This window comes from Natator depressus, chromosome 2, assembly GCF_965152275.1.
Source record: "Natator depressus isolate rNatDep1 chromosome 2, rNatDep2.hap1, whole genome shotgun sequence".
NCBI lineage: Eukaryota > Metazoa > Chordata > Testudines > Cheloniidae > Natator > Natator depressus.
In genome coordinates this window covers 28,082,725-28,095,610 of record NC_134235.1, presented here as the reverse complement: position 1 = coordinate 28,095,610, position 12,886 = coordinate 28,082,725, and the positions used below count along the sequence as shown (strand labels likewise).

General features: G+C 45.0%; 1 long non-coding RNA gene across 1 annotated transcript in view; it reads left to right on the top strand.

The window, feature by feature from the left end:
* LOC141981295 (uncharacterized) overlaps positions 1 to 9,969 on the top strand; it is a 57,142-nt gene extending 47,173 nt beyond the window's left edge. The window contains exon 3 of the long non-coding RNA XR_012637719.1: positions 9,759 to 9,969. This is a non-coding gene — a long non-coding RNA (uncharacterized LOC141981295). The remainder of the gene's footprint in view (positions 1 to 9,758) is intronic.
* Positions 9,970 to 12,886: the final 2,917 nt, after the last annotated feature.

The window sequence follows — 12,886 nt, the reverse complement described above, 5'->3', positions numbered from 1 at the left end:
GTGACTTCTGGGTACTCTTCTGGTTCTGTCAATTTGTTTCTTCACTTCAGCAGGTGGGTATTGTAGTTGTAGGAATGCTTGATAGAGATCTTGTAGGTGTTTGTCCCTGTCTGAGTGGTTGGAGCAAATGCGGTTGTATCATAGAGCTTGGCTGTAGATGATGGATCGTGTGGTGTGGTCTGGGTGAAAGCTGGAGGCATGTAGGTAGGAATAGCGGTCAGTAGGTTTCCGGTATAGGGTGGTGTTTATGTGACCATCGCTTATTAGCACCGTAGTGTCCAGGAAGTGGATCTCTTGTGTGGACTGGTCCAGGCTGAGGTTTAATGGTGGGATGGAAATTGTTGAAATCATGGTGGAATTCCTCAAGGGCTTCTTTTCCATGGGTCCAGATGATGAAGATGTCATCAATATAGCTCAAGGAGAGTAGGGGCGTTAGGGGACGAGAGCTGAGGAAGCGTTGTTCTAAGTCAGCCATAAAAATGTTGGCATACTGTGGGGCCATGCGGGTACCCATAGCAGTGCCGCCGATTTGAAGGTATACATTGTCCCCAAATGCGAAATAGTTATGGGTGAGGACAAAGTCACAAAGTTCAGCCACCAGGTTTGCCGTGACATTATCGGGGATACTGTTCCTGATGGCTTGTAGTCCATCTTTGTGTGGAATGTTGGTGTAGAGGACTTCTACATCCATAGTGGCCAGGATGGTGTTTTCAGGAAGATCACCGATGGATTGTAGTTTCCTCAGGAAGTCAGTGGTGTCTCAAAGATAGCTGGGAGTGCTGGTAGCGTAGGGCCTGAGGAGGGAGTCTACATAGCCAGACAATCCTGCTGTCAGGGTGCCAATGCCTGATATGATGGGGTGTCCAGGATTTCCAGGTTTATGGATCTTGGGTAGCAGATAGAATACCCCAGGTCGGGGTTCCAGAGGTGTGTCTGTGCGGATTTGTTCTTGTGCTTTTTCAGGGAGTTTCTTGAGCAAATGCTGTAGTTTCTTTTGGTAACCCTCTGTGGGATCAGAGGGTAATGGCTTGTTGAAAGTGGTGTCGGAAAGCTGCCGAGCAGCCTCTTGTTCATATTCCGACCTATTCATGATGACGACAGCACCTCCTTTGTCAGCCGTTTTGATTATGATGTCAAAGTTGTTTCTGAGGCTGTGGATGGCATTGTGTTCTGCACGACTGAGGTTATGAGGCAAGTGATGCTGCTTTTCCACAATTTCAGCCCGTGCACGTCGGCGGAAGCACTCTATGTAGAAGTCCAGTCTGTTGTTTCGACCTTCAGGGGGAGTCCACCTAGAATCCTTCTTTTTGTAGTGTTGATAGGAAGGTCTCTGTGGATTAGCATATTGTTCAGAGGTGTGTTGGAAATATTCCTTGAGTCGGAGACGTCGAAAATAGGATTCTAGGTCACCACAGAACTGTATCATGTTCGTGGGGGTGGAGGGCCAGAAGGAGAGGCCCCAAGATAGGACAGATTCTTCTGCTGGGCTAAGAGTATAGTTGGATAGATTAACAATATTGCTGGGTGGGTTAAGGGAACCACTGTTGTGGCCCCTTGTGGCATGTAGTAGTTTAGATAGTTTAGTGTCCTTTTTCTTTTGTAGAGAAGCAAAGTGTGTGTTGTAAATGGCTTGTCTAGTTTCTGTAAAGTCCAGCCAAGAGGAAGTTTGTGTGGAAGGTTGTTTTTTTATGAGAGTATCCAGTTTTGAGAGCTCATTCTTAATCTTTCCCTGTTTGCTGTAGAGGATGTTGATCAGGTGGTTCCGCAGTTTCTTTGAGAGTGTGTGGCACAAGCTGTCAGTATAGTCTGTATGGTCTGTAGATTGTAATGGATTGTAATGTCAAAAACAGACTCCAACGACAGACTGTTGAATTGGAATTAATTTGCAAACTGGATACAATTAACTTAGGCTTGAATAGAAACATGGAGTGGATGGGTCATTACACAAAGTAAAACTATTTCCCCATGTTTATTTCCCCCCCACACTCCCCACTGTTCCTCACACGTTCTTTTTAACTGCTGGCAATGGCCCACCTTGATTATCACTACAAAAGGTTTTCTCCCCCCACCCCACCCCCCGCTCTCCTGCTGGTAATAGCTCATCTTAAGTGATCACTCTCCTTATAGTGTGTATAACACCCATTTTTTCATGTTCTGTGTGTATATAAATCTCCTCACTGTATTTTCCACTGAATGCATCCGATGAAGTGAGCTGTAGCTCATGAAAGTTTATGCTCAGATAAATTGGTTAGTCTCTAAGGTGCCACAAGTACTCCTTTTCTTTTTGCAAATATAGACTAACACGGCTGCTACTCTGAAACCTGTCATTATGCGAGGGGTCTGACTGGCTGCAAGGTAAAATGGTGTCTGGGGAAGGTATGGGATTCTTAAACCTATTCAGACCTCCAGACTCTACCTCCCCCACAGCAATCTGTTCTTTCTCCTATTGGCTGCTCCTTCAGTGCTGTGATCCAGCAGGGGAGCAGTGAGAGGGGAGACAGAGCACATGTATGGCTACTGGTAGAACAGGTGATACTGTAGCCTCTGGTGTCTGTCAGCAGCAATAGCAGCCCATTCCAGCAAACCAGTCAGATGCACAAAAGGGATGACAAATCCATGACACATGGCAGCCCCACAGGCTGGGCCAGAAGGCTGGTGCCTCTGGCTAAACCTGGGAGTTAGGCAGATCTAGTTCTGGTGCAGAATGTTACAGACTGACTCACTCTCCATTCTGTCGGCGTCTCTCCTAGAGCTAGGCAGTTTTTTTCAATGAACATTAAAATTTGTGAAAAAAATGCATTTGGGGGCAAACAGAAACTATCTGCAAATTTGACACAAATTTGCCGAATAGTTTTGTTTGGCTAAAAAAGGGTTCTGGGGTGCCATTCATAAAGCCAGAGTGATAGGTGTTACTCAAGCTTTAGCCTGGTAGATATGGGACTCCCCTGGGGCTGTGGAAAACCCAGGCTCAATTTTCCCTTTCTGCCTGTGGTGGAACAGGGATTTGAACTTGGGTATTCGACACTGCTGGAGCATGCCATAGCTCTCCAGCAGCATATCCCAGTGGATATCTCAATCTGTCTTGTGCTGAAGCTGTTCTACTGTCTATACAGAGTTATTTGAGCAGGGACATGCACTTGGGTCTCCTACATCAGGACCCTGATGAAAGGCTATAGAATCAGTCTGTCTTATGTGCTCTCTTTTTATTGTCTCAATGACTATTTAATTATCAATATAAAGTGGAACAGCTTCCACAGGAGACAATGAGAAATCCCCATCCAAGCCTTCCGTATGGCCCAGAAGTTAGGGCACTTGCTGCAATGTGGGAGACAAATGATGTTTTTGATATTTTTTTGTGAGCCAACCTGACAAAAAATGTGTTGTTTGTTCTAACTGTATCTGAATACAACTAAAGTTAATGCTGAATATGTATAGCAGATCACACATAATGAAGTCTCAGGAAGATTATTGTGCAGCACAGAAATCTATAATTGTGATGGTTTGAGGGATCTCTCTGTGCAACTTATTCATATTGTTTAACACTGGGGGCTTTTTATATGTACATGTGTCAGACTGTCCGCACAAAGGAGCAAAAGCTAAAGGACCAAAACTTTCACAATTGAGTGCCTGAAATTAGGCTCCCAAATCCATATCAATTATAATGGGAACTGGGGAAACCAGCACTTGAAAAAACATATCCACATTTGTATTTATGGGCTTACAGTTTTGAATACCTTAACTAAATGAGGGTTTCCCCTTGTTCATTAAAGGTGACTGTTCTTGCAGTACATTAGCCTACAGTGTGATTCTGGCAGCTTGTTGTGGCTGGCACCAGTGACAGCTTCCAGCTTTTTCAGAACTAAGGGAGTTAACTCCAGTGGGAGTGGACATCCAGGATATGCATATATGAATACAGCCAAATTGCAGAATGGCACCCCAGATGGGATTTCAGCTCCTGTGGTTCTCAAACTCCTGTCTGAGGAGGAGTATGTAATCTGCTAGCCTAGGGGATGTGATCATGATACCCTCTAGTGGCTGACCAGCATAAACTCCTACGTTAGCTCATGTGATTGTGATCTGTGTCTCTGGTGTTAAAGGTTTCAAATTTGATCACTGCTGCTGATCTGATGTCTCTGTGTGTGTGGGGGGGGATATAGTTCATTACACTATCACAGCACTAGAAGTCATCCCCAGGAATATGTGTTGCAGCTCTTTCTTTTCTCTTTCAATCATGCGTTGATTTCCAGAATAAATAAATAAATAAATGATCACACTTAGTACTGGACTGTACCTTTAAGTCATAGCTCTGTGTTGTAGGGGAGTGATCAGACAACATGCACTCAGAATTGTGGCCTTTTCCTTTTTTATTGTTAATGCAAAACAATTTGCCAAACTGCCAACTGAACCCCCTCTCCATGAGTTGGCTTCCATTTCTGAAGATATTCTGCAAAGAAAAGTGCCAGAAACTTAAGCCAAGAGTCTCAAGGTATCTATGCCCCATATTTCACTTGATCATAGCACCTGATTTATGTTAGGATCAACGGTTTAGTGGCTAGAATGCTGGACTGGAGATCTACCACAAAGTCCATGTTTGATCTGAGCAAATCACTAAATATACACTGTTCCTCATTTCCTCATCAATAATATAGTACAAATTCATCCCAACAGTTGGGAAAGGTTTAAGGAAATATACAAAGTCAGAGTTCAGTTATAAAATACAATAAATAAAAAACACCACCACAGTGGAAATAGGTACAGGTTTTTATAAAAACAATAATCAAAATAACTTAATAGGCTAAGGATTATGGAAAAAAAACAACAACAACTAGTAATTGGATTGACATCATTAGGTTGCGCACTAGCTAACCTCTGTTACTGGATAATATCATTATTGGTATCCTCATCCTCCTTCCCCCTTTTCCCTCTTTTGTTTCAATTTTGACAATTTAAAAAATAAAAAAAAGTTAGAATCCAGAAATTTGTTGAAACTGATCCTTTCCTGAAAACACTTTGTTAGACAAATCTGCATTTTTAAAAAAAAAGTCATTTGAAAATTCCCAACCAGTTCTCATTAAAACAGCTTCTTGTGTTTTGTCTTTACATTGAATTATAAGTGTCACAGGGCAGGGACTCCGTTTTACTATATCTCACAAAAACACAGGGTTAAGCAGAATGCATATTTTCTGATTTTATCTTCCCAGGTTGCAATGCACCTTAGAGATCGTTTGTTATTAAAGAGTAGATTCAAACAAACCCCCCAATATGCATTATTTTAGAGATGCTTCAATATTCACTATGTAATTTTTTTCTTTCAAGTTTTTTTCCATGGGAGAATACCCCGGAGCACTGTCACATACCAATGGCTTCCTCATGCCAACATATTGCATCTGTATTATCTCATCTCTCATAGCAGGAACATCGCATTGTCTACTGGATGGAAATAAAAGATAAGGAAAAAAACAGTCAGGAGATTTAAAGAAGTTATTTGGAGCTCAGTATTTCAAGTGGTTTGCTTGTCCTCTCCAGGACTGTTTAAAAAGTTATGATTTTGATCAACAGAACACTAGCTAAGTGAATGTTTTCTTCTATTTCTGTCTTCATTAGACTAGTGAAAAGTATTTATATTATGGGCCAAATTGTCTCCAGTGTAGCCTATTCTCACGTTGGGGCAGGAAACTCCACAAATTTACTTGCACAATTCTTCCTCATTGTTCCATGAGGGGTGGGAGTGCAGGGCTCATCCTACTGTCCCTGTGGACCAGGTAGGGGATTTAGACCAAATGATAGTGTCCTCTCAAGATCTGTATAGAGTCATGATTAATATACTCAGCAGGTTGTCACTAGGTTGCTGAGTGAACTATAATGTTGAGACCAGTTGACTCCCTTTCTCACTGACCCCATTGCCCACTTTAGCCTGCCTCCCATGCAGAGCTAATTCCCCATGGAAGAACTTTTCTGGGGTAAGGTTAGAATGAGAGGTGGCTCTTCCCTTATCCAGATCCAAAAGTTCCTTGTCTACAAAAAACAGAGTGGGACAATCCATCTCCAAAGTTTTCTCTGAGGACTACTGAGGGGAGAGGAATTCAGTGTGCTGAATTACATTAATTATAAAAATACTTAAAACAGCAAACCAACAGGTAACCTCAATAAGCTGTGTGCCTGTCATTACACTTATCCCTTTCTTTGTATGTTGTATCCCTTTCCCCCACCATTCATCTTTTTCTTTTAGACTGTACATTCTTCAGTCTTTCTCTGTGTTTGGAAAGCACTTAGCATACTGAGGGTCCTATTGCAGTCAAAATATATCTATTGAATCCTTGGTAGCAAACAAAGCAAGAGCCCATTCTCCCCTACAAGGGACTAATGACAAGCAAAGGAGGTTCAGCTTCCTGAGATGGGAGAATTAGCTTAAGTGCTTTCTCCTCCTCTTCCAAAAGAAGCTGCAGATTTCACTCTTTCCTGTGGATTGAGGTGGATCCACCAGAGACAAAAAGCTTCTGTGTCAAGGTCCCTTGTGTCCTCATTACCACCTGGTCTCACTCCCAGCAGCTCCTATTCAGCTGTGGGCAGCACAGCTCCTACAGAGATTTGCATGGCCACAGCTGCTCATGGGATCTGTCCCCAGTCATGATGGTGTTACAAAACCAAGAGCATGAAGCAGCATGAGTTAATGCAGCAATTCATGTTTAGTCCTTCTCTACATATGTCTTCCCCACTCTGAACTCTAGGGTACAGATGTGGGGACCTGCATGAAAGACCCCCTAAGCTTATTCTTACCAGCTTAGGTTAAACACTGCCTCCACCGAAGTGGTGCACAAAGAACAGGGGAAGTGCCCAGTTGGTAACGTCTCCCCCCAAAATATCCCCCCTGAGCACTACACCCCCTTTCCTGGGGAAGGCTTGATAAAAATCCTCACCAACTTGCATAGGTGACCACAGACCCAAACCCTTGGATCTTAAGAACAATGAAAAAAGCAATCAGGTTCTTAAAAGAGAATTTTAATTAAAGAAGAAGTAAAAGAATCACCTCTGTAAAATCAGGATGGTAAATACCTTACAGGGTAATCAGATTCAAAACATAGAGAATCCCTCGAGGCAAAACCTTAAGTTACAAAAAGACACAAAAACAGGAATATACATTTCATTCAGCACAACTTATTTTATCAGCCATTTAAACAAAACAGAATCTAACGCATATCTAACTAGATTGCTTACTAACTCTTTACAGGAGTTCTGACCTGCATTCCTGCTCTGGTCCCGGCAAAAGCATCACACAGACAGAGCGGACCCTTTGTCCCCCCTCCCCCAGCTTTGAAAGTATATTGTCTCCTCATTGGTCATTTTGGTCAGGTGCCAGCGAGGTTATCTTAGCTTCTTAACCCTTTACAGGTGAAAGGGTTTTTCCTCTGGCCAGGAGGGATTTAAAGGTGGTTAGCCTTCCCTTTATATTTATGACACATGAAGCAGCATGAGTTAATGCACTAATTCATGTTGAGTCCTTCTCTACATATGTAGTGTAATTACAACCAAAAGTGCTTGGCTGGTCTCATGCACCCTTCTCACACTCCCAGCCATGGACCTTGCCCCTTTGGTGTCCCCATAATAAGCTTTCATGACAACAGGATGAATGGTGAGCATGACAGTGAGGCAACACCACTCAGTGGTTGAAGTATGGCACAAGGGAGCCTGCAGCCAAACCATGTGGAGGAGACTGGGGGATGGAGGGAGCTAAGTTACCAATAGGACCCTGGATATGTGAAAATTGCAGCCTGTGAAGCAACTGAGCTATTACTCACAAAGAAAGCTGCTTATTTGTGTGACATTCAGTGGCCTGTTGTGACGGTGCCCGCTCAACTCTCATGAGCAACTCCTGTCAGGGTGTGAACTTGCACTTTCTCTCTCTGCTCCCAGCACCCCCTGTAAACGGTTAGCCTCATCAGGCGGGTCTTCAGTGGTTCAGCCCACAAACTAAGTCACGCTTAGTCTAACTCATGAACGAAGAAATCCCTTCTGGGGTAAAAGGTCCAACAGGTCAGTTCCTGTGCCCTTCTTGGTGTCTGCAGCGCTGTCTCTAGGCTCAGTTCTCAGTCCCTTTTGGGCTAGCTTTAAGTCCATGTCTGCCCTGGTATAAGCAGTGCGCCCAGGGCTTTTTCCCTGAAGACTCTAAGTCTTGCCCATCACTTGGGCCTCTAAACAAGTCTTATCCCCTTCTTGGGGCTTAGGCTACTTCCCCAGTGGTGGGACCCGGACCCACCCAGTACTCTGGGTCCCGACCCAGAGACCCTATAAATAGCAGCCACATGCTGCTGCCTGCAATAGTTGCTGCTACTATTCCCTGGGCCACTTACCACATAGCCCCTGCATCTTCACCCTCACTTCAGGGCTGAAGTTCTTCCTCACAGAATGCCAATGTCACCAGAACCCATCTTCTGGTTCTCCCTTGAGCTCCACCAAGGAGCACCTTCCTTTCTCCTCTAAGTCCCTGCCAGGAACAGACCTGCTCAGCCTCTTAAGAGCCTTTTATCTGAGCCTGCTTCACCCTGATTGGCCACTTCCCTGGGGGTGTGGGGTGGCAGGACCATGAGGCCTCCTGGAGTGGGGGGGAGGAGGAGGGGTCTCAAAAGGCCTGGTATGCCCCATCACACCATGCTATAACTGTGAAATCTCTTTCAGGGTGTTTATGACTATAGCCATTTTCAGTGGCATCATTGCTAGTTCAAAGCTATGTGGCAGCAAAAGGAGAAAACTTTTAAAGAATTATTATCCCAGTTATTTAGTTACAGCAAGTGATTTAAGTTGAACAGCTCTTCAAAATCTAATATGTAAAACTGATTCTGTCTTGATAAATTTAAAAGAATAGCAAAGTAGGAAAACTAACATAAACCGTGCATCATTGTATGTTTAGTAATAAAACATAAATTGCCTAATAACTCAAACTGTCATTTTTTCCTAGAGAAATGTGGTTCCTAACTTAACTATTATAAAATACATTTAATGATTAATTTTCCCTGAAGATTTGGGATGCATTCGTGGCCAGTACAGCTACTGGAAAAGTCTGTTAACGTGTATGGGGATGGAACAGAAATCCTCCAGGGATATCTCAATGAAGCTCTCCTGGATGTACTCCCAAAGCCTTTGCAAAAGGTTTCTGGAGAGGGCAGCCTTATTCTGTCCTCCATGGTAGGACACTTTACCATGCCAGGCCAGTAGCATGTAGTCTGGAATCATTGCATAACAAAGCATGGCAGCGTATGGTCCCGGTGTTTGCTGACATTCAAGCAACATCCGTTCTTTATCTCTTGGTGTTATCCTCAGGAGAGTGATGATATTCATGGTCACCTAGTTGAAATAGGGGAATTTTATTAAGGGGACATTCAGAGGTGGCTGTTCCTGCTGGGCTCTTTGCCTGTGGCTAAAAAGAAATCCCCGCTTTTAGCAACGCCGGGGGGGGGGGGGGGGGAGTTCACGCTGAGCTGTTCACATTTGGCTGGCAGGGATCTTTCCTGATAGTACTCACACGGTGGGAGGAGGGGTGAAGCGATCACCCCAGAGAATAGGGGTGGGGGGAAATTAGTTGGGTTTGTGCTGCACTTAACCTGAAAACTGCAGCCCCTCCTTTTAAATGGCTAACCCAACAGGTGCTTGGTATGGGAAAGGAGGGCGCTGCTGTTTGAAACCATTCACTATGAAAGAGTTTACCCATTGTTCTCTAAAATGTGTCTTTTTAAATACTACTCTCCCTTTTTTTCCTCCTGCAGCTGCAAATGTTTCAACACTCCCCCATCATCTCTGTCCCAGAGACCAGCGCAGATAAGAAGAAGAAAAAAAATGCACTTGTGATGAAATGTTCTCAGAGCTCATGCAGTGCTCCCGCACTGAAAGAGTTCAGCAGAATGCATGGAGGCAGACAATTGCAGAGTCCAGGAAAGCAGAAAATGAATGGGAGGAGAGGTGGCGGGAGCAAGATGATAGGTGGCGGCAGCGTGATGAGAGGAGGCAGGAGGCAATGCTGAGGCTACTGGAGGATCAAACTGATATGCTCCAGTGTATGGTTGAGCTGCAGGAAAGGCAGCATGAGCACAGACCACCACTGCAGCTGTTGTGTAACTGCCTGCCCTCCTCCCCAAGTTCCATAGCCTCTTCACCCCAAAAGAAAAAAGGAGTACTTGTGGCACCTTAGAAACTATCAAGGTGCCACAAGTACTCCTTTTCTTTTTGCAGATACAGACTAACACAGCTGCTACTCTGAAATCTCTTCACCGAGACACCCAAGAATGTGGGGGGGGCCCTCCAGGCACCCAACCACTCCACCCCAGAGGACTCCCCAAGCAACAGAAGGCTGGCATTCAATAAGTTTTGAAGTGCAGTGTGGCCTTGTCCTTCCCTCCTCCCATCTTCCCACACTCCACCTGGTGCTTCCCTCCTCTCCCCGGGCTACGTTGGCAGTTATCACCCCACTTGTGTGATGAATTAATAAAGAATGCATGAATTTGAAACAACAATGACTTTATTGTCTTTGCAAGTGGTGATTGAAGGGGGGAGGGTGGTTGGCTTACAGGGAAGTAGAGTGAACCAAGGGGGCGGGTTTTCATCAAGGAGAAACAAACAGAACTGTCACACCGTAGCCTGGCCAGTCATGAAACTGGCTTTCAAAGCTTCTCTGATGCACAGCACACCCTGCTGTGCTCTTCTAACCACCCTGGTGTCTGGCTGCGCGTAATCAGCAGTCAGGTGATTTGCCTCAACCTCCCACCCCGCTATAAACATCTCCCCCTTAGTCTCACAAATATTGTGGAGCACACAGCAAAAAGTAATAACAATGGGAATATTGGTTTCGCTGAGGTCTAACAGAGTCAGTAAACTGCGCCAGCGCGCCTTTAAACGTCCAAATGCATATTCTACCACCATTCTGCACTTGCTCAGCCTATAGTTGAACAGCTCCTGACTACTGTCCAGGGTGCCTGTGTATGGGTTCATGAGCCATGGCATTAAGGGGTAGGCTGGGTCCCCAAGGATAACTATAGGCATTTCAACAGCCCCAACGGTTATTTTCTGGTCTGGAAAGTAAGTCCCTTCCTGCAGCTGTTCAAACAGACCAGAGTTCCTGAAGATGCGAGTGTCATGTACGGTCATTTCCCGGCCATCCCACATTGATGTTGATGAAACGTCCCTTGTGATCCACCAGTGCTTGCAGCACCACTGAAAAGTACCCCTTTTGGTTTATGTACTGGCTGCCAAGGTGGTCTGGTCCCAAGATAGGGATATGGGTTCCGTCTATCACCCCACCACAGTTAGGGAACCCCATTGCAGCAAAGCCATCCACTATGACTTGCACATTTCCCAGAGTCACTACCCTTGATAGCAGCAGCTTAGTTGGCTACTTGGATCACAGCAGCCCCCACAGTAGATTTGCCCACCCGAAATTGATTCCCGACTGACCGGTAGCTGTCTGGTGTTTGCAAGCTTCCAGAGGGCTATCGCCACTCAGTTGTGAACTGTGAGGGCTGCTCTCATCTTGGTATTCTCGTGCTTCAGGGCGGGAAAAGCGAATCACAAAGTTCCATGAAAGTGCCCTTATGCATGCGCAAGTTTCTCAGCCACTGGGAATCATCCCAGACCTGCAATACTATGCAGTCCCCCCAGTCTGTGCTTGTTTCCTGGGCCCAGAATCAGCATTCCACGGCATGAGCCTGCCCCATTGCCAACAGGATGTTCGAATTGCCGGGGACCGTACTTTGAGAGAAGTCTGTGTCCATGTCCTCATCACTTGCATCACCGCGCTGCCATCACCTCCTCGCCTGCTTTTGTAGGTTCTGGTTCTGCACATACTGCAGGATAATGCACGAGGTGTTTACAGTGCTCATAACTGCCATGGTGATCTGAGCGGGCTCCATGCTTGCCATGGTATGGCATCTGTAGGAGATCAGGAAAGCAGAGTTGAAGTGGAAGCAGTGGTTGACGAGGTGGCCTGCAAGGTAGATTCAGGAGAGCGGAAGCGGAAGCGGGAGCCCATGACAGTCAAAATGGAGAAATTTGCTATCGAGACAAGAGCAGGAGAGCAAAGTTGCAGTGGAAGCGGTGGTTCGATGACGACGGCTAGAAGTCCTACTGCACCATCTGCTGAAAGCACTATGGCATCCACATGGAAAAAAGGCGAAAAACGATTGTCTGCCATTGCTTTCACGGAGGGAGGGGCGACTGACAACATGTACCCAAAACCACCCACGACAATGTTTTTGTCCCATCAGGTATTGGGAGCTTAACCCAGAATTCCAATGGACAGCGGAGACTGTGGGAACTGTGGGATAGCTACGCACAGTGCAATGCTCCGAAAGTCGACGCTAGCCACAGTACTGTGGATGCACTCCACCGACTTAATGCGCTTATTGGGGACACACACAATTGACTGTATAAAATCACTTCCTAGAAAATCGACTTCTACAAATTCGACCTAATTTCCTAGTGTAAACATACCCTAATACTGCCTGATTCAAAAGTCTAGGTAGGGGTGAAAAGGTACATCTCCTTCCTGCCGCTCTGCTTGGATCTGACTCACAGATGAGCATGATGTTGAAACAGGAATATCGTGCAATGTTGCCAACTCTCATGATTTTATCATGAATCTTGCAATATTTGGTGTTTGTAAAGTCCCTGCTCCTGGAGTCAAGTGATTCATAGAACAAGATCTCAGCTTCCACCATTTTTTTTTAAATATAAGTTTTTAGCCCTGGTTGTGGAGAAAACCTTGAACACATGACCAGACTACACCATAAAAGCTCAAAAAACAGAAGGCAAAAGAATACCTTCATTATTAGTAGTATATGATGATTTTTAAATACAATCTCATGAGTCTGAGAAAGCATTGATTCTTGATTTTGAACACTTG